The sequence below is a fragment of the Cupressus sempervirens genome, chromosome 1 (assembly GCF_028749045.1).
Source record: "Cupressus sempervirens isolate cs-2001-9-10 chromosome 1, ASM2874904v1, whole genome shotgun sequence".
Classification (NCBI taxonomy): Eukaryota; Viridiplantae; Streptophyta; class Pinopsida; order Cupressales; family Cupressaceae; genus Cupressus; species Cupressus sempervirens.
The window spans coordinates 817,630,444-817,653,590 of NC_143118.1; the positions used below are offsets into that span (position 1 = coordinate 817,630,444).

At 39.2% G+C, this 23,147-nt stretch overlaps 1 pseudogene; it reads left to right on the plus strand.

The window, feature by feature from the left end:
• Window positions 1-1,354: 1,354 nt before the first annotated feature.
• LOC149580375 (aspartyl protease family protein 2-like) overlaps window positions 1,355-23,147 on the plus strand; it is a 77,092-nt pseudogene continuing 55,299 nt past the window's right edge.

Consider the following 23,147-nt stretch of genomic DNA (forward strand, 5'->3'; position numbering starts at 1 on the left):
AATGTGACTTTCCAAGAATCAATTCTACTCTTAATTAGTGTTCATCGTCTAGCTCTAATAATTTATTATTTTGGTTGTTAAAAAAATGTCCCATGAATAATTTTAAAGATCTTCTAAAAATTTTAATTTTTTTTTTTGATATTTATTTGTTATTTTTCTCTATAAATTGATTGGCAGTATAGTTATCAAGAGAATTAAGAATATCCAATATCTAATAGATGTTTGATCTAATTATCAATTTATATGGTTGATTTTTAAATAGTAATATTTTAAATGAAGGAAAATAGTGAGTGGCAACTTTAATTAAATAAAAGAATAGATAAATTATGCAAGAATTGTAATTTCATCTAAAATGAATTACATTAAAAATCAAATAGTTTTCTTTTATAGACTCTATTCATGCCAATTAGAAATCTATATTTTATAGTAGAATTTCTAGAGTTTTTGATTTTGTTGAGGGATTCTTAGAAGAATTTTTAGAGTTTTTGCTTTTGTAGAGGATTCAAATATAATGACTTCTTACATGCCAATCAGAAATCTAAATTTTACAGTTGAATTTCTAATTTTTTTTCTTTTGGATTCAGACATAATATGACTTCAGAGATTTGCAATGGATGGAGATGGTTGTTACATAGGGTCCACTAATGATTGCAATATAAGCCACTCGTCACATTTCACAATGAAATTTTATCTTTCTACTTGTTTGATTTTGAACATTAATAGTCCATACTTGTGTTTGATTTTGAACATTTTTCTTCCTTTAAATAAGGGAAGATGGGCATTAATCTACACCATAACAATTTTGCAAGTGAATCAAATAACATTGAATATTGGATTTGCATATGCTCTGCAACTTTCTAAGATTTCCCACTCCTTTAGTTTTTGAATTTTGATGAGTCGGAATGGCCCCTTGGGGTTGGGCCATATCTCAAAATCTTGCTCAAACTTGCAACTTGTTCTGACCTCATCTAGGGCTAGCTAGGGGAGTGTAGATTTTGATTGTCCTGCTTGTGGGGTTTTGGCAGAGTCAACAAAGGCCTTTATGGAGTGTTAAGAGGATAAAACGAGTCCTATGGTGGCTCAAGGATGGAAGGATGTGGTCCTTGGAGAGAAGATGACTCATGTCCCACTCGAAGCACCCAAGGTGATCAGTGGAGACGAGGGAGTGGAAATTGTTGTCTCAAATAGCCTAGTTGATAGTGTGTTTGCCAACATAAAACTTTGCTTGATTGGTAGGTTTGTGGCCTTTCACCCATCGATTGAGATGGTTAGGAAGTGGGTAAGTCAGAGATGGAAGTTAAAGGGGAGTGTGACTATTTTGGCAACGTCAGGTGGTTTTGTCTACTTTAAATTCATGGCAGTTGAAGATATGATAATGGTGCTAGTGGGGTCTTGGTCCTATGGGAAGCATAGTCTCATGGTGGCCAAATGGCACTCTGCGCTGAACCTAATGAAAGAGTTGAATAGGATGGCTCTGTTCTGGGTTAGGTTCCCGGGACTCTCCCTAGAGTTTTGGGATGAGAGGATCCTAAAATCTGTTGGGAACTCCTTTGGACTTAATGTTGTGGCAGACACAGTTGCCCTATAGAATTCTAGGTTGGTGTTTGCAAGATTCAGTGTGAATGTTGAAGTGGGTACTTCTTTACCTGAGTCCATTGTTCTAAGCTGAAAGTGGGGTAAGAAAGTGCAACCCATTATCTATGAAAATGCGGTGCTTTTCTGTCAGAAATGCTCATCGCTTGGACACCTGTTTATTGATTGCAATAAGAACAATAAGTCCGCCAAGAAAGGGATGTTCGTAGGGGAGAAGGAAGTGGTGCTTTTTTATTTGGAACTTAGAGAGGAGGGAGTTGCATCTTTGGAAAAAGGAGGAGAGTTGGAGGGGATGGTGAAGATGGTTCCTTCAACTAGGAAGGGGCTAGAAGTGGAGGTTGCTACCCACCAAGGAGAGGTGGAGATTAATATGAAAGGGGCTTTCGAGAAGCCCTATGAACCAGATGGGCCTTCTGGGGGGTTAGAGGAAGGTGAGATAGAGGATTTCAATGGAGAGGAGACTTTCCCTTTTTTGCAAGGCATAGAGGACCTCCTTAGCACCCCTTCGAGAAACATGGTGATTGAGGAGGTATTTTGGGGTAAGGAGGATAAAAGTAAAGTTTTAGAGAAAGGAAAAGGAAAGACTCAGAAGGTGTGGAGGTAGCTAGAGCACTTTGTTGGAGTGAAGATGTTCCCCCAGATTCTAAGAGGGAGGAATCGTAAGCCATGCTGGAGGACATTGAGGGGAAATGACAAACTCAGAGAAGGCAGACAAGGGTATCAAAGAAAGCTGAGGTGGAGATAGAGTTGAAGATGGACGTGGGAAAATCTAGGAATAGAGTAGAAGAACAAAGCAAATGGCAAGGGAGGTGGCTAGTGGCAGGCAACCTACCCTAGAGTCTTTGACAAAAGGTAGAAAATGATAATTCTATCATGGACTATGAGGGACTTGAATAGCCCTAAAAAATAGTTTGCCCTCAAGCAGTAGCTGTCTAACATGAAAATTGATATCCTTCTGATCCAGGAAGTTAAAATTAATAGGTCTAACCTTGAATGTATTGCTAGTTATATTTGGCTAGGAGCTAATTTTCGTTATAGTGAAGCAAAGGGAATGTCAGGAGGTGTGGCCACTTTTTGGAACCCAAGTGCTAGTAAATGAAGTTTCATACATTGTTCTAAAAACTACCTTATTATTGAACATAGGAAAGATGACACAGTCTGTAATATTAGTAATGTGTATGCCCCAAACTCAAGACAAGAAAGAAGTTGTCTCTGGGAGGAGCTGTCTGTCTTCCTCTCTTGAAATATAAATACTTTCTGTATGGGAGATTTTAACTCCCCACTGTACCCCTCAGAGAAGGTTGGAGGAACGATTGATTTTAGTGAAAGTATGAAGGCTTGGTTGAATTCATCAATAAAAATGATTTAATGGATATGGAGATGCATGGAAATGAAGTTCACTTGGTCGAACAATAGGAAGGGAGTTGACCTTATCCAAGTCAAATTAGATAGACTTTTGGTCCTGGCTGGCTGGGAGGGTTTAACTTCCTCCTCTCTCACAAGATTACCTAGGACAGTCTCGGATCATGCTTCCATCCTTTTTAATTGGAAAGAAGTGTCCCAGGAGGGCCTAAGACCTTTTAGATATGAAATAATGTGGCAATCTCATCCTAATTTTAATACTTCGGTGGTGGAATGGTCGGGGATTAATGTGGGAAGAACTACGATGTATAGAGTCTCTGCTAAATTGGACAATGTTAGAAGGAATGTTAGACCTTGGTAGAAAAGAATTTTTGGGGATATCTTTAAGACTAAGGTAGAGATGGAAAAGAAGTTAGAGGAGCTCTAGAAAGTTATGGGGGAAGGCTTAGCCTTTGAAAAAATGATTTTGGAAGAGGATAACTTTAGGAAGGTTTGGAAAGATATAATGATCAAAGAGGAGACTTTCTGCAAACAAAGATCAAGGGTGTTATGGCTCAAGCTAGGGTTTAGGAATACTACTTTTTTTTGCATAGGTCAACATCTATTCATAAAAGGAGAAACATTAATGATGTTGTCAAAGATGATAATAACATGAAGCTCACCAAAGTGAAGAGATAGGTAGCTGGGCTATTGCTTACTTCAAGAACTCCTATAAGTAGGAGCATAGAAATATCAAGGAGGACAGATGATGGTTGATTAATTCCATACCCACAGTGATCTCGGTGGAGGAGAATGAGAAACTAACACAGTCAGTTACTAAGGAGGAAGTTTGCAAAGTTGTCTTCTCTATGAAAGCCTATAAATCCCTAAGCCCTAATGGTTTCCCCCCAACTTTCTTCCAACACTTCTGGGAAGCGGTTAAACTGGATCTACTCTAGGTTGCCCGTGACCTTTTTAGAACTGGGAAGCTTCTTAAGCAACTCAATAAAATGTTTATTGCCCTGATCCCTAATCTCAAAGACTTGAGGGCCCTCTCTGATTTTAGGTTGATTAGCCTTTGTAAGACTACTTATAAGATATTTTCTAAAATTATGGTGAACAAGTTAAAACTGCTGTTGCATAAATTTATAAGGAAAACTCGGAATGGGTTTGTTTCAGGCCATCAAATCCTTGATGTGGCCATAACCACTCATGAGGTGCTTCACTCTATGGAGAAGAGTTGTAATCTGGGTATAGATTTGAAACTTGATATCTCTCAAGCTTATGATAGGATCAATTGGACCTTCTTATATAAAGTTATGGTTAAATTTGCCCTCTTTGATTTTAGGTTGATTAGCCTTTGTAAGACCACTTATAAGATCTTTTCTAAAATTATGGTGAACAAGTTAAAACCGCCATTGCATAAATTTATAAGGAAAACTCGAAATGGGTTTTTTTTAGGCCATCAAATCCTTGATGCGGCCATAACCACTCATGAGGTGCTTCACTGTATGGAGAAGAGCTATAATCTAGGTATGGATTTGAAACTTGATATCTCTCAAGCTTATGATAGGATCAATTGGACCTTCTTATATTAAGTTATGGTTAAAATTGGTTTTAGTCAAAAGGTTATAAGGATGGTTAAATCAATGATTGAAACTGTTAATTATTCGATGCTAGTGAATGGTTCACCTTGGGGGAACTTGGGAGGGGAGAGGGGACTAAGATAGGGTCTCCTTACGTGTTTATTATGGTGGCAGAAGTGTTAGGAAGGGCTTTCCTAAGAAAGACGGAAGGGGGGGAGATCAAAGGTATTAAGCCTACTTCCACGCTTCCACCGGAGGTAATACAACTGCTTGTGAATGACACTTTCCTAAGCAGGGAATCCTTTGTGGGTAAAGCTAGGGCCTGAAAATTTGTCCTGGAGGTTTATGCGGTCAATGCGGGACATAAAATTAATTTGGATAAAAGTAAGGTGTTCTTTTCAACACTCTTCCTGATATTCAACAAAGGATCTTAAATATTTTGGGGCGTAACTTGCTCCCTGATACATATTTGGGCCTTCCTTTGACTATGAAAGATATAAGTAATAACTTTTGGAATACCATCCTTGAAAAAATGGAAAAGAAGATGATTGGGTGGAAAGAGAAAACCTTGAGTAGTGCGGGTAAGATTTAGCTTCTATTTTCATCCCTTCAAGGCCTTCCTTTGTCTTTCCTATCACTATTCAAAATCACTCAGTGTATGGCAGATAAATTGGAGAAAATTCAATGAAATTTTCTTTGGTCGGGAGGAAGTGAGAAGAATAGGTTAAGCTTGGTTAGCTGGGGCACAATGTGTAAACCTAAGAGTAGAGGAGGCTTGGGAGTTAGAACGATATTTGATTTGAATAATGTGCTCCTCACAAAGGTGGGGTGAAATCTAATGGAGGCCAATTGGTGTAAAATTTTGAAAGCCAAGTATCTAGGAAATTCGAATTTCTTAGTGCATCTGGAGAAATGATCTTCCTATGGGATCTAAGGTTTGGGGAAATATAGTGAGAAACAAAAGTCTTTTGAGAGAAGGTGTGAGGTGGTTGGTGGGTTATGGTAATCAGATTCATTTTTTGGAAGGATACGTGGGTTGTTGAAAAACCTTTTACAAGAACGAAGTATGGGTCCCTTCAGGATTGCCTACAAGAGTAGGTGGGGAATAAGGTTGTTAATTTTATTGGCCTTAGGTGGAAGAGGAAAAAGGTTGAATTGCAACGGAACACCTTCGATGGTGAGGAGTTGACCAAAGAGCTAAAGGGCCTACTTGAAGGATATAGAATCCTGAGAGTGGACTAGAATGATACTTTCATTTGGAATGCTACCTTAACGGGGGAGTTCTCTGTCAAATCTACTTACAAATTAATATTTCATAAAGCCTTAGATCCTAATCATTGGGGGAATATATGGTTTAACCATTTAATCCCAAAGATTAATATTTTTTGGTGAACCACAGTTCAATGTGCTCGAGATTGTTCGAGCACTCAACAAGATGGGATGAGCTTGGGGCTAGTGTTTATCTATCCACCTAGAGCTAACAGAATAGACAGTTCGATCCCACGATGAAAGGTGAGAGAGATTTGGCAGTTGGCAACTTTGTATTGGCCAACACTACAAGTTTTAGCATCACCCAAGATGACATCGCAAAATCAAAACAAAGTAAGATCACCAAAAAGAGAGAGAGATTATTGTAGGTCTCCACAACATGGTCCTATAGGACCTAGAATCACATCCATACCTCACATGAGCTCTAAGATATGTCCCATCAAAGATCGCTGCCCTATGGCATTTAGTGACCCTTAGGGACATTTCGGTTCGGCGTGCCCGAGAATGTTCGAGCACTCAAGGGGATAGGATGAGCTCAGGGATAGGGTTTACCCAGCCACTTGGAGCTAATACAATAGACAGTTTGATCCCACGACGAACGGTGAGGGAGGTTTGGTAGTTGGCAACTTTGTACTGGCCAACACTACGAGTTTTAACATCACCTGAGATGGTGTCGCAAAATCAAAATAGAGTAAGATCTCCAAAAAGTGAGAGAGGTTATTGTAGGTCTCTGTAACATGGTCCTATAGGACCTAGAATCACATCCATACCTCACATGAGTTTTGAGATATGCCCCGTCAAAGATCACTGCCCTATGGAATTTAGTGACCCTTAGGGACATTTCGATTTGGCATGCCCGAGAATGTTCGAGTGCTCAATAGGATGGGATGAGCTTGGGGCTAGAGTTTACCAGGCCACGCAGACCTAATAGAATAGACAGTTCAATCCCACGATGAATGGTGAGAGAGAATTGGTAGTTGGCAACTTTGTGCTGGGCAATACTACGAGTTTCAACATCACCCAAGATGGCATCAAAAAATCAAAATAGAGTAAGATCTCTAAAAAGTGAGAGGTTATTGTAGGTTTCCACAACATAGTCCTATAGGACCTAGAATCACATCCATATCTCACATGAGCTCCGAGATATTCCCCATCAAAGATCATAGACCTATGACATTTAGTGACCCTTAGGGATGTTTCAGTTCGACGTGCCTGAGAATGTTTGAGCACTCAAGGGGATGGGATGAGCTTGTGGCTAGGGTTTACTCGGCCACTCAGAGCTAACATAATAGATAGTTTGATCCCACAAAAAATGGTGAGATAGATTTGGCAGTTGGCAACTTTGTAGAGGATCTCTGATACCACTGTAATGGACACCCAAGAATGCCCAAAAGCTGAATCAACTGCTGAAATTATATTAATTCTAAAAATGTTGCAATCAAGTACAAAGAGATGTATTCCAAAGGCCAAACCCTAAGGGAATGACGTCTAGAATGTTACAACAGAGAATGAATGTCTTCTATTGCCAAAAAAGAGTGTGATTCACACATCCAAGCTCTTATCAAATGCAAGTCATAATCATCCGATACAATAATCTCATGCTAAACAATGAGACTCTCACCCCTATTTATCCTATTCCTTCAACCTTGTAGAAAGAACTAAAACATTAATTAATTGCAAGTGCTAGAAGCTTCCCCCTTCCAATAATTAATGCACTCTCTAGAAACTCCTCTCTTGCAATAATTAATTGTGCTTCTCGAGGCTTCCATCTTTCCAATAATTAATACACACTCTAGACGCATCTCCTTTGTAATACAATAATTAATTAAATTAATTAAATATAAAGTCACCTTTTAATTTTAATTGAATGACTTTATAAGAAATTAATTTAATTTCTTCTTATCCTCCACTTAGACTTTGGAGAACGTGAAGGCCAAAAGATGGGATCATTACATTTGTACTGGCCAACACTATGAGTTTCAACATCACCCGAGATGGTGTCGCAAAATCAAAATAGAGTAAGATCTCCAAAAAGTGAGAGAATTTATTATAGTTCTCTATAACATAGTCCTATAGGACCTAAAATCATATCTTTGAGATATGCCTCGTCAAAGATCACTACCCTATGGTATTTAGTGACCCTTAGGGACATGTTTTGGTTCAGTGTTCTCGAGAATATTTGAGCACTCAAGGGGATAGTATGAGCTTGGGGCTAGGGTTTACCTAGCCACCCAGAGCTAATATAATAGACAGTTCAATCCCATGATGAATGGTGAGGGAGATTTGGTAGTTGGCAACTTTGTACTGGCCAACACTACGAGTTTCAGCATCACCCGAGATGGCGTTGTAAAATCAAAACAGAGTAAGATCTCCAAAAAGTGAGAGAGGTTATTGTAGGTCTCCACAACACGGTCCTATAGAACCTAGAATCACATCCATATCTTGCATGAACTATGAGATATGCCCTATCAAAGATCATTTCCCTATGGTATTAAGTGACCCGTAGGGATGTTTTGGTTCGATATGCCTGAGAATGTTTGAGTGCTCAAGGGATGGGATGAGCTTGGGGCTAGGATTTACTTGGCCACTCAGAGCTAATGGAACATATAGTTTGAGCCCAAAATGAATGGTGAGGGAGATTTGGTAGTTGGCAACTTTGTACTGGCCAACACTACGAGTTTTAGCATCACTCGAGATGGCGTCAGAAAATCAAAACAGAGTAAGATCTCCAAAAAGTGAGAGACGTTATTGTAGTTCTCCACAGCATAGTCCTATAGGACCTAGAATCACATCCATACCTTGCACGAGCTCTGAGATATGCCCCATCGAAGATTGCTGCCCTATGGCATTTAGTGACCCTTAGGGATGTTTCAGTTCAGTGTGCCTGAGAATGTTTGAGCACTCAACAGGATGGGACAAGCTTGGGGCTCGGGTTTACCCAAGCACCAGAGCTAACAAAATAGACATTTTGATCCCATGAAAAATGGTGAGGGAGATTTGGTAGTTGGCAACTTTGTACTGGCCAACACGAGTTTCAGCATCACCTGAGATGGTGTTGCAAAATTAAAAGAGTAAGATCTCCAAAAAGTGAGAGAGGTTATTGTAGGTCTCCACAACATGATCCTATAGGACCTAGAATCACATCCATACCTTGCACGAGCTCCAAGATATGTCCTGTCAAAGATTGCTACCCTATGACATTTAGTGACCCTTAGGGACGTTTCGGTTTGGCATGCCCGAGAATGTTTGAGTTCACAACAGGATAGGATAAACTTGGAGCTAGGGTTTACCCAGCCACCTAAAGCTAATATAATAGACAGTTTGATCCCATGATGAATGGTGAGGGAGATTTGGCAGTTGGCAACTTTGTACTGGCCAACGCTATGAGTTTTAGCATCACCCAAGATGACATCGATCTCTAAAAAGTGAGAGAGGTTATTGTAGGTCTCCACAACACGGTCCTATAGGACTTAAAATCACATCCATACCTCACACGTGCTAGAATCTGAAAAGATTAATAACCTAGAAAACTAGTGCAAAGAATAAATATCTAAACTATGAATGCAAATGATACAAAATCAAAATAGCAAAACAGAGTTAGTCTCCAAGAGAGTAATGCAAATGCTAGAAGCAAAATAGCATTAAGAGGATGAAAAAAATAAGAAATACAAATACAAGCCTGGTAGCATGCTTATATAGGCTAGCAAGAGGGAGGAGGTGGCAACACTGACCAATGAGGAGCAACCATCTATTGGACTAAAGATAGCAAAGTATCTTCCCAAGATAGCTAATGGATGCTCACATGTAGGAAGGTGACACCTCGCAACCATTCACCTAATAAGACATGCTTTATTAACCTAAGCGAGATTATTAAAAGTGTAGGAAAAACTTAGCAATATAAGGAAAAATAAATAACCTAGTAGGAAATAAAAAACTACACTAACAACACGAGCTCCGAGATATGCCCCACCAAAGATCACTGCCCTATGGCATTTAGTGACCCTTAGGGACATTTCAGTTTGGCATGCCCAAGAACATTCAAGCGCTCAATGGGATGGGATGAGCTTGGGACTAGGGTTTATCTAGCCACCTGGAGCTAATAGAATAGACAGTTTGATCTCATAATGAATGATGAGGGAGATTTGGTAGTTGGCAACTTTGTACTGGCCAACACTACGAGTTTCAGCATCACCTTAGATGGCATCACAAAATCAAAATGAAGTAAGATCTCTAAAAAGAGAGAGAGGTTATTGTAGGTCTCCATAACACGATCCTATAGGACCTAAAATTGCATCTATACCTCGCACAAGCTTTGAGATATGCCCCGTCAAAGATTGCTACCCTATTACATTTAGTGACCCTTAGGGATGTTTCGGTTCCTCAATGGGATGGAACAAGTTTGAGGCTAGGGTTTACCTAGCCACTCAAAGCTAATAGAATAGATAGTTCGATCCCACAACCCTTTTCCCACTAAGTTGCAAATTTGAGCAACTTTTACAACTTTCAACAATGCAACTTTGCACAAAAAGTGCAATTTTTACATTTTTCACTTGATTCCACTTCTACAACATGGAAAAGGTCTAGAAACGCTAGAAAAACTTATTTCCAAATTCTTATCCCTTCACCAATTTCCAAACTCCTGTCATTCACAAATCAACACACCATAAGAGGTCAAATCCTTCATGGTACTTGATCTAGGGCTTGATTGAAAAAATCACAAAACACGTCCTTCAGCCTTTAAACCCTATAATCTTAAAAAGGACCCTACTAACTACCATTTCCCAAGTGGGCATGAAATTTCAACCAAGGAAATTGTAGTTAGAGGCCCATTTTTGCTGTGTGCACCAAAATGTTGTCCTAAAAACCTAGTTTCACTAAAAATGTAATAACTTGAGTTAGAAAACACGTAGAATGATGAGACTAGAAGAAAAATAAATTTGATTCAAAGTTATATCTCAAAAATCCATCATATCTAGTCTAAAACTTTATACATTTTGTGCAACATGCAAACAACTGTAAAAATGACTCAAAAACTAAATTTCTTTCTTTACAACTTCTTCCAATCCATATATTAATGCCCTCCAAACCTCACAAATGAGGCATATATATCTCCTATGTAAATATTAATGGTTAGAACCAATATTTTAATAGTTATAATCCTTTTCCCACTAAGTTGCAAAATTGAGCAACTTTTACAACTTTCAACAATGCAACTTTGCACAAAAAGTGCAAATTTTACATTTTTCACTTGATTCCACTTCTAGGACTTGGAAAAGGTTACAACATGCCTAAAACCAACTAAAAACAACTCAGTCCTATGATTTCTTGACCAAAAACATTAAAATTTTTGAATTTGCCTAATGAGCAACTTTTGCTTATAAATTGCATAAACTGCCTTAAGCATACAAAATGATGTCTTTCTTTGACAAAAATGGACTTATCATCTAAGGGTTGTTTATTCTAGCCTAACTAGGTAAAAAAAAATGAAAACCAAAATATAAACCAAGTTGCAAGCACCTATCGGCTTATCGGTTTCAAATTTGGTAGAACACCTAAATTGGAGGTTGATGCTTTTTCCTATTAGTATGATGACAACTCTACCATGGTTGTCTATCATACCATTAAATTATAGGAAATCTTGTGATGTATTTGAAGAGGCCCTTTGATACCTTTGTATGTCTCTATGAACTTTGTAAAAGCCATTGGATTGGGATAGTATCTAAGACCATGGAGGGAACATTGTGTCTACTAATCGTATTTATCATTATGACGGTGTATATTAGCATGTATATCTTTAGACTATTGTGTATTTTAGACTTGATGATCCCCTTGGTTTTATCAATTGCATCATATGAATAATCCACACCATTTTCACCACCAACTAGTCTCAAAACTGTAATTAGAGACTTCTACATTTGTGCAATTCTTGCTCATATGAGTAAAGATCTCACAAAGTATATAAATATATCTCAAATGATTAGAAAACCTATCTCAACTTGCTCTATTAAAAAAATTCATTACTGCTTAGTGCTTTTTTGGATTTGGCCTTGTAATAAGTTCCACTCTATACTCTAAAGATAGGTGTGAACCAAGTTCAATAAGAGGTGTGAACAAAACAATGTTTATGTCTCCTTTGTTAGGTCTATTTGATATACAAGAATACAAATGAATTTGGAAAAGCTAGGACTTGATCAAATGACCCTAAGGACCATTAAAACCTTCTAAGGATCACAAAAATCCTATTTGCATTGAAAAACCACCAAAATTGCTTATTTTTTACCCATTGGTACAATTTGGCACTCTGGCTTATAATGGCACCTAGAGCCCAATTGACCTTACATTTTGGTCTTATTACAACATTCTTATTAATGTTCCAAATCCAAAACTAGGACCACTATCCATTTGCCTTGGTACCCTGCACCAGTTTCCTTCAAGTAAAATGATGTAACCATCCCCTTTCTGTTCTAACTGTGACTTGGAGATGGATTATTAACATGTATCATATGTAATTATGCATACTAATGCAGGGAATAGTTAGAGGATGCAGATGATTGGTTCAGAGTCTATAGCCTTAATCCACCAAAACCTTCTTCAGTGTCTAGTAGCACCCAATCCGCTGTAAGATGCCAAACAAGGTTTCCAGCCTTTATCCAATGCTAACCTCTATCTCTTCAAGTGGACTCCACTTCTCCAAGGTCTTATCCTCTCCCTAGGATTCTTAGCAAACTTGGGCCAAAATAAGGCTTTAGGGACACTAGCCCTCAATTAGGCCAAATAGGCCAAATTCGGAAAAATGCTTTTAGGGGTTCAAACAAAGACTTATTTTGTCATACTTAGTCCTATCCAATTGGAATTTATCCACTTTTAGGGTTCCCACACCAACAATAGACCTATTTCCCAAATCTAAGCCTAGAATTCTTAGTAGGTTTGTTTTTAGCTTTCAAAGGTTAACTCCCAAAGTCCCCAAAAAATGTGGGAAAAAAAAACACCTTTTTGGATACCCTTTTCTAGACTCTTGAAGATTCCAAAGACTCATGGGCTGATCCTACTCCAACATACCCAAACACCAACTAGGTTCATAGTCCTAATAGGCCTAATTAGGCTGGCTATCCAAGGCAAGTGTGAAGAGATGGGATCATATAATCAGAAAAAAAACTTGGGACTCTTCCTCACCATGCCAAAAATCCATTCCACCCTTCACCTGGGTCATTACTGTAGACACCTAAAAATCCTTTAAAAAATAAAGTATTTTTATTTTTTGAAAAAATCCCTGATGACATCATCATTTATTAATCAATTAATTAATTAATTAATTAATTAATTTTTATGCCATTAAATCCCTTTATCTTAATTAAAAATATTTAATTAAGGAATCCCTCCCAAAAATGTTTAAATCTTATTTAAACATTATTTCCTTATTTATTAATTATTTAATTAATAAATTGACCAAAAATCTTAAAATAAATTAAAAAATTATTTTTTGCCCAAAACTTGGCCAATTTCCTTATGACCAATAACCTCTTCCAAAATCTTCTAATCCTTCTTTAATTTCGATTAAAGGCTAATCCCATCATTTCCTACCCCTAATCCCAACTCAAAATATTTAATTAAGATTAAATATTAATCCTCATGTTTATTAAAAAAGTTTTAATAAATATCTCCTCAACCCAAACCCTTGAAATAAATAAAACTTTATTTATTTCCTAAAAATCTAATTTATCCTCATCCTAAGAAGTTCTAGACTCTTCTAGAAAGTCTTCATCCTCATCCTAGGAAATTCTAGACTATTCTAGAAAGTCTTTATCCTCATCCAAAGTCTAGACTCTTCTAGAAGATGTCTTTAAACCTAATCCTAATCCCCTCCTAACCTTGTCACATTCCCTAAAAATGGGTTAAGACTTACTAACCCAAGCCAAAGTTAACAAATATCTCCTCCTTCACCCACCCTCATTAAATGCCATCCACTTGCCTATCCCTAAGCTAATCCTAAACCATCCTAATCCATCCTCTAATCATTTGCACAAGCCTAAACAAGCTTAAAACCTTCCTAATCAAGTCCAAGTCGAAATTGCTCTCATCACCCTCAAAATATCTCAACCATAAAACTTTATGAAGTCCACTAGGTCATAAATGACTCTTACAAGCCCTTTTATTGCTCTTACAAGTCATTATGAGGGTCTTTATGAAGATTTTATCCCTTGAGCCTCCTTTGTTGACTCATCCTTCCCCTTTCCTCCATCCTCTCACCATGTGACATGTGTCACTCCTTGATTGGTTGTAAGGAAACACAATCCATGTGCTCTCCTCTCATGCAATCTAAGCCCTCCATGAGCTTTTTCTCATCCTTGCATCTTAGCCCTCAATCCCTCAAGCCTCTTGCCTATAAATTGGATCCTTCCCCTTTGCAAAATAACACAATCCATGAAGTAAAGTCATAATGCCATTTTGAGAAGCCATTTTACATCAAAACCATACACTCACACCCAAATTCCAACTCCATTTGAAGCCCTTTTTGAAGCATAAGCTTGAGCATACATCCTATCTATTTAGACAAAGCTACTCAACAAGAGAGCTTCTCATTGAGAGAGCCCATTAATGGCTCATATTCTCAATTGAGAGCTCATCTTAGTCTATCTTGAAGTTTATGAATTTTGTTTAATTTGTAGAAGCTTTATTTAAATTTGGTTTCTATTAGCATACTAACATTACTCATATACATTTTGGCACGCCCGGTGGGACCCCGCATGGGTCATCTTCATTAGCTTTTTTAGTCAAGTTTTGTATGTCATTTGCTGATTTTGGCTAATTTTTCTTGTTTTTGTGATTGGTAGGATTGTATAAATTGGTTTTGTAGGTCCACATGAGCATGAAGAAGACAAAGGAACTCATAATCTATCTCATAGTGTTTGCAGATTTTTCAAGCTTATAGGTGGACAAAGAACTTGAAATTCTTCTTCCTCTTCTTGTCTATATTCTTCTTATTCCATCTACTTCTTCTTCTTCTTCTTGTGGGAGATCTTGGCCATTTTTTTTTAAGGAAGCAAAATCATACACACTTCTTTTTAGTGCTTAAAATGAACCCCCAAATCATACGTAAATCCATTGAAAAATTAAAAATTTGCAAAAAAGAAAAAATCTTTTAACAAGTGAAACTAAACCAATCTAATCATTTGCATCCTTGCAACATCAAGGTTTTATATGCATTCATGCAAAATTAGGAACACTTCATTTTTGGGAATTTAAAAAGAACTTCAAGTTTCCATTTCAAAAGATTCAAAATCAACACTAAGTGCACACTAAAGTTCTTTTAAAAAATCTCATGAAAACTAAGAGTCCTAAATGGTTGCCAAAAATTGTCTTAAAAGCTTTGTTATTTGTTCCAAACAAATGTCTTATTGCAAAATCTTGAATGTTTCTTAGGTTTTTCATGCATCAAAATAATCTAGGAATATCATTTTTGGGCTTAAAATATGCAAACTAGAACACAAAATCTTGAATGAAAACCAAAGTCCAAAGAGTCATTTTCACTTTTGAGTCCAAAAAAATCTTGAATGATCTAAGGTTAAAACAAAGCACTTCAAAGTTCTTAAAACAACACACAAAATCTCAATCTTGAATGCTCAAAAGAAAACACTTGAATGTTTAACCACTTGTCTTTGAATGCATGTTGCTAAAATCACTCTTGAATGTCATGGATTAAAATCAAATTTTCCTTGAATGCATGATTAAAACAACAAATCCAATCTTGAATTCTAAGGATCAATTAACCATTGCAATATCAAACACTTCATTTGGAGCTTCTAAAAATTGAACAAAACAAATCTCTTTTCCACATGCAATCTAGGTAAAGTTTGATTTTTGGACATTTAAGAAACCTTGTTAAGTTAAAATACAAATTTGCAAAAATCAATTTGAGTAGTTCCTTGGACTCACCTCTTTTCTAATCACCCATCAAATATTAACCATTGGTTGCAATCTCAGTGCCATTTATGGGGATGGGTCTACTTGAAAAAGGTGTTAAATGTTCCACAATCTAACTCACTCACTTGGTCTTTGAATGTTTGCTTTAACTTTATCAAAATTCTTAAATGATAAAAACTCTAGATTAAATCGATCACACTTCAAGTTTGGGCACTAAAATTGAACAAAAATTGACGTGGAGAGCCTCCGGGCGCGCGCTTGAAATCGAATCTCACACACTTTTGTTTTGGACTTAAAAAAAACTCGCACTCAATCTTGAATGCCTTAAAGAAAATTAATCGATACTTGACGTGGAGGGCCTCTGGGCACGCGAGTTTGCTTTTGTTGACCCTAACTCTTCTTATTGTTTGCATTCTTCGATCGATTTACTTTTGTTGGCGCTTCAAGTTGGAATTGAACATTGTCTCTTAAACATGAGTGCTTGCAAAGTCTAGATTAGCACACATAAGAGTCAGTTGGTAAAAGAACAAGTGTATTTTTAGCCCAAGGTCATCCAAGTCTTCTCTCCCCCTGTCGTCTTTCGAGGCCATCTTGGGTGCATAAGATTAGGATCCAAAACCTTGTGTCTTTTTAGGAGGCCTTCTTGGGGATTTCATCACCTCTTGGACGACCTCAACTCCAGCATTTTGGCGGAGTATAAGAATCGGGAGGTGAATCGAAAGACACCTCTCTTGGGATCAAGATTTTGTCACTCAGGCTAAGCCTCAAGGAACTTTATACCCTTGAGAAGTGAAAGAGGAGAAGTGGGTTACCGCTCCTCTCGGCTGTGTGACATCTTTTTGGTCTCATCTACGGATTTGGGCCTCACGTACCTTGTGTATATCGAGGACTCCTTAGCTAAACCAACTGTCAGCCTTGTAGTCAACCATCTAGGATGTTAATGTGTTTGAGGTGACTGATCGAAAAATTTGTAGAACATACACACTCCTTGGCATAAGTATCACTTTTTGAGAATTAAAAACTTCTATCTGGCTGTTTCTATCTATTGCTTGATCTTTTATTTGTTGAATGAATGTTTACCAAACTTGGTCAATCCTAGCTTAGGGCATACTTAGCGTAGTCACTGCCTATTCCAAAAGTTGAACGAGTTGAAGCAAAACAACCGAGATCTCTCAAAGCCAAGTAGATTCAGGAATTGATGTCAGAGCAACCCAAACCCAAACAGAAGTTCCACAAAGTTAAACTCAAACCATCTCTAGAATACCAAGAACTTTTAGCCAAGAGAAAAGAAATAACACCAAGCCCATGAATTGCCAAACTCCACAAAGCAGAGGACAAAGCTACCGACGAAGCACTTCAAGAGGCCTGGTTAGAGCGCAACATCAAATTTAGCCAACATCCAGGAGTTAATCCTGCTTATGCCTTACCAACTAGGCATGATTTCTATGATTAGACACCCTTGTTTCTCCACATCTTCTTGGATAAGCTTCACTTTAGATTCATCTTTGTAGAAAATTCAGCCATCTTAGGTTATCCCCTTAAGCATTATTAGCTCATCCATCTCATTTAGAATCAAACCATCTAGCCAGCAATCAAAACCTCACATCCAAGCCTTCAAAATTGTTGTCACTTTTGCCAAAAGTTTGCCACTCCTAAAATCTTCCAAATCCATCAATCTCACCAAGGTTATCCCTTTGACAGAGCTTTGTCTAGGGTAATCCAACTTTGTCACTTGTTATCCCTCATCACCTTGAGCTAAAGGTTGGGATCCACAAGTGGTCAATCTCGTGTTCTTCCTAAAGGATCATCAGTCTATCCTTAAGTTGACACAATCACCACCAAGCTTGCACATAGGAAAGCAGACCTTTCGTGCTTTGGCAACATATCTTTGAAGTTAGAATCTCCAACCCAATCCTCCTTAGGTTTTTTCATATAGCTTTGCCTTAACCTAGGAAATAATTTGCATAGAGAAGCCTTCCCCCTTTTGCATCCATCAGCATTATTGCATCTCATCCCTAGGAGCATTTTTCATGCCACCCGTCACTCGCTTAGAGAAGAAGAAAGAAACAATGGAGCCCTATCATTTGGATCGAACTGCCTCACCCCCCTTGAGCACTTAGCCATCCTTCAGCCCAGAGAAAGCTATGCCATCATGTACTGACATTGAAGCTTTCATGAACCAACCAGGAAATGCAGTATTGGTAAATGCCATTATAGACAAGAACAAAGAGACAATCATGGCTAATTTTCGAAGGGAAAATGTAGGAACCTTTGACTTTGGAAGACCCCCTCCATTATCAGATCCATCTCACCCATTGTTTGGGCAGCTACCACCACCCATAGGCTCTTATGATCCAAATTATCCTCAACATATGCCAAAAGAAGAGCCTCCAGCCAATCCATATGATCCAACAGACCCAAACATACCATCATCCACCCAAGTTGAAATCTCCATGCCATAAGCCAACCCAACCACCACCACTCCATCCTTGGTTCATACCTCTCTGCTCCAAACCCCCTTTACCCAAAACAGCTCACCGTTCACCCCCTTCACTATTGCTGCTGCTGCTCCTGAACCAAGCCTTCCAAATCCACCCATCTCCCAAATCAGTGCTAGCATCTTTGGCCAACCTCAGCAATATACAACAGGGATGCCACCCATGGGGCCAAGTAATCAACCTTTCATCACCCCCAGCTTGTTCACTGCAGCCCAAAGCACAATCCCATCATTTCCATTAGGTCTTGGGAGCTCAATACCATCAGCCACAAATCTACAAGCTACTATCCTCACTCCACAAAGCTATCAAATCCCACAAGCTACTACCAATTTTCTACCAAGCTCCCAAGTGACCCCAACCCCTGCCACCACTCTACCAAGCTTCCAAATCCAACCAAAAAGCTATCAAACCCCATCAGTTCCATTCCCAAGCTTTCAATTCCCACCACCTCCACCACTAACTAATCCATTACCTCCAATTACCAACTACTTTTCGATGCCACTTCTAGGAGGTAATCCACCACCCCAGCCAACCACCAATTATTTGCAGATACCATCCCAAATGGGGGCACAACCCACATATATTGGTCAAACCCCACAAGCCCCCCGATCCTTTCCCCAAGCCTCTCAACCATCTTATACCTTACCTCCACAAAGCAATCCATTTATCCCACAGCCAGCTTATGTTCCTCAATCCCAACCTCAAATCCCATATCAACAGCAAGCCTCACAACACATGCAGCAATATGCACCACCTCCCCCTCAGCAGCCTGTCATCCACCATGCAGCTGCCCAAACAATGTACAATCCTTATCAGAAAATCCCTCATAGCCATCCATATTCAGTGGCCCCATCCAGCACATAGCTACCTCAAGGCACTCCTACATTGGGGGCACCCCATCCATCACCTATCAATTCAGAATGGGAGCAAATGAAGATAGCTCTGAAAGCCATCCAAGAAGGGAATGATCAGAAGACATTCAAGTTTGAGAATGTGTGTCCTTACCCATTTGATAGAGCCATTACCATGACACCATTTCCCAAACACTTTGAGGTACCCAAATTTGACAAATTCAGAGGAAAAGGAGACCCTGTCACACATATCAAAGAATTTTACATGCACTGCCAGGACGTAGCATACAACGATGTCTTCCTCTTGCACCTTTTTCCCAAAAGCTTGGTTGGACCAGCTCTTGAATGGTTTTATAGAATCCCCTATGGCACAATTAAAAACTTTGCTGAATTATTTGAGGCATTTGTAGCCCAATATGCCCATCTTGTTGAAACAGAGCTATCAATAGTTGATCTTGTCCACACCAAGCAAAGAGGTGGAGAAAGCCTTGTCGAATACCTGCAAAGATGGAAAACCCTTACCACCCGCATATCCTGCACCTTGCCAGAACGCCATGTGGTGAAAATGTTTATTGATAATGCCCATCCTAGCTTGGCTCACCACATGACCATGAACTGTTTGCAGACCTACAAAGATATCAAAGAGAAAGGAATGATCCTTGAGCAAGGACTCATTAAAGATGGTGTGGTCAAGATTTACAAGGAAGCCAACCAAAATCAATCACATTCCAATGACAAGTCTAGGTATTGGAACAAAAACAATCACGTTGCAACAGATGGCGTCACTGACACCAGACATGTGAATATTGTTGGTCCTTCTCACAACCAGTCCAACCCACCATATCAACCAAACAATCAACAAGCTATCAACTATCAACAACAGAATAACCAAAGCTATCAAAACCACAATCCAAGACCCAACTTCCAAGGGTCTAGAAATCAAGCTAATGCCATCAATGTAGCTGCAGGACAAAAGCCTAGATTCCAACCTACACCTAGAAACTATACACCCCTTGGTGAGCCATTAGATGTCATTTTTGAGAAATTAGTCAAGGAAAACCTCATCAAATTTCCTCCTACCCAGCAAATTGACCCAAGCCAATCCAAAGCTGCATGGTACAAAGATAATGAGTACTGCAAATTTCATAGGGTAAAAGTTCACACTACCCTCAGATGCATGAAACTGAAAGACTATGTGCAGGACCTCATTAATCGGAAGGAAATCACTGTTGGTGCCCAAACCTCTCCCAATGCAGGCTTACAGATCTATCAAAATGCTTTTCCTCCACACCACAACCAAAATCTTGGAAAAGCACCTATCCAAACCAAAAACAAAAACACCAACAATCGTCAGCCAAACCAACAGCATGGGAAGAACAATGACCACACTTCATCCTATATAGACTATGGTAGCCTTATAGGTTGTATATCCGAGAAAGAGCCTTCCGTCAATGTTATCAATATCTAAGGACCAAACAATGAGTGTGTAGTCACCACTCGAAGAGCGCGATTTAACATCACAGGCCCACCTGTTACACCAACACCATCAGCTCCATCAAAAAGCCAGTACAATATCTTGGAACACCTTGGGAACATGCCAACCCAAATCTCCATTTTAGACCTTCTTCGCACTAGTCCTGTGTACAAGAACATCCTTGACAGTGCTCTCATAGAATCCCATGTCCCTTCTGATATCAATGCTACTGATTTTCATAATCTTGTTGGAAACCTCTCATCCTCATGTGCCCTATCGTTCAAACCCACCGACATACCCGTGGTCGAGCCAGATCACACCCTTCCGCTTCGCATAGCCATCATGGTATCCAACTTTGCTGTGAAAAGAGTAATGATAGATAATGGATCAGCCTTGAATATTTGCACCCTAAAATTCATAAAACAAGCTAGGTATACTGAGGCAAATATCATCAGTGAGGTTATCACCATCAAAGCTTATGACAACTTGGAAAGAACCACAGAAGGAACTATTTTGCTGCCAATCAAGGTTGGGCCAGTCATCCAAGAGACACTCTACCATGTTATTGATCTAAACCTACCATTTAACATCCTCCTCGGTCGCCCATGGATTCATGCCATGAAAGCCGTTCCATCCACTTACCATCAGTGCATCAAATTTCCGCATCAAGGCACTGAGGTAGCCATCCATGCCGATCCAGAACCCTTTGCTTACTGTAATGCGGTTGAAGCTTCATATACAAACCATTGCCCTGGAATTGATATCGACACATCCATCGGTAGCTCATCCCACACTTATAATGACCCAGAAACCATCCTCGCCTCTACCCTGTCTACCGTGAAGATCAATAACAAAGGTTGTGGAGAGTATAGTCTATTGGATGCATTTTCTATCAGGGCACTCCCACTTGATCCACATGCCCATGGACGACTAACATATCACAAAGCTAAGGAGATTCCACCTCCTCGATACAAACAGTTTGGCCCAACAACCTTTGTATCCTCGAACATCCCTCTTCATGAGGAGCTCACTCCAGATATCAACAAATGGTTACATAAGGATGCACCTCAAAGAAATCAAGCACGCCTTGATCACTTCAGCCAAAAGTATCCCCAAGAACATAAGCTCATCACTGACAAATGCAACTATCAAGGTGGTGGTCTAGGACCAGAAGAAAGAGGCATGCAGTGCTCGATCGACGCACACAAGTGGGAATCAAAGTCAGGTCTTGGCTTTGGAATACCCACAACTGAGGGCACCAATACGAACGGTCACGCTTTTTTGAACATTCACTGCGACCTTGTTGAAATCAAAGACATTCCTAAGAAAGTTGAAAAGAGAGCCTACAACGATATCCTAGACCAAATCTCCCTTGGAGACTTTGTTCTCCAAGAACTATCCATCCACCTCATTGACCTACCACTCGCCCATCCACAACTCATAGATTGGGACCAACCAAGCGTCATACACATTGATGAGTTCACATCAGAGGAAGCGCTTCTGAGATTCATGGGAGCTGAAACACCTCACAAGAAAACAAAGCCAGATTTTGCCTATATCTACAAGCTAGATCCCAAGGGGTATTTTGGAGAAAATCCCCAACCTAGTTCCGATACACCCAAAACTGGAACTAAGGTGAATCTGAGACTAGCTAAGGCAGCGAAGAGAACCCCTCAGCAAGAAAATCCAGAGCCACAAGAAGAACATGAGGATTTAGCATTGCCTCCTCAAGATAATCGACCAGAGGTGTCTTCTATTCTAATTGAGGATACTCGAGAAGTCAACATTGGTTCTTCAGAGATCCCCAAACTTGTTCACATTGCTGCATCCCTATCACAAGACCAAGCTGATCTCCTCTTTGAAGTCTTAAGAGAAAACATTGGTCGATTTGCATGGTCATATCAGGACATGCCAGGGCTTGATCCAAAGCTTTTAGTTCATCATCTTGCAGTCGATCCAAAGATCAAGCCCGTCAGACAAAAGCTTAGAAAAATGCACCCCAAGGTGGCATTATTGGTCAAAGCTGAATTAGAAAGAATGTTAGCTGCTAAGGTTATCCGACCTATCAACTATTCAGAGTGGATCTCCAACATGGTCCCCGTCACTAAGCCTTCTGGTGACATCAGAATTTGCACTGATTTCAGAGATCTTAACAAAGCTTGTCCAAAAGATGATTTTCCCTTGCCCAACATAGATATGATTGTAGATCTTACAACTAGACATGAAATTTTGTCCCTCATGGATGGATTTTCTGGGTATAATCAAATCAAGATTGCAAAAGAGGATCAACATAAGATAGCATTCACTACCCCTTGGGGAACCTTTTGCTACAACATGATGCCTTTTGGCCTAAAGAATGCTGGGGCTACCTATCAAAGAGCTATGACAACCATTTTTCATGATCTCATCCATAGCATTTTGGAGGATTATGTGGATGATATCTTGGTCAAGTCTCATACCTTCATGGATCATCTTGCTGACCTGGAGAAAGTCTTTGATAGGTTAGCCAAATATCATCTCATGCTGAATCCCAAGAAATGTGTCTTTGGGGTCACATCTGGCAAGCTTCTAGGCTTCATAGTTTCTAAACGAGGTAGAGAGATTGACCCCAAGA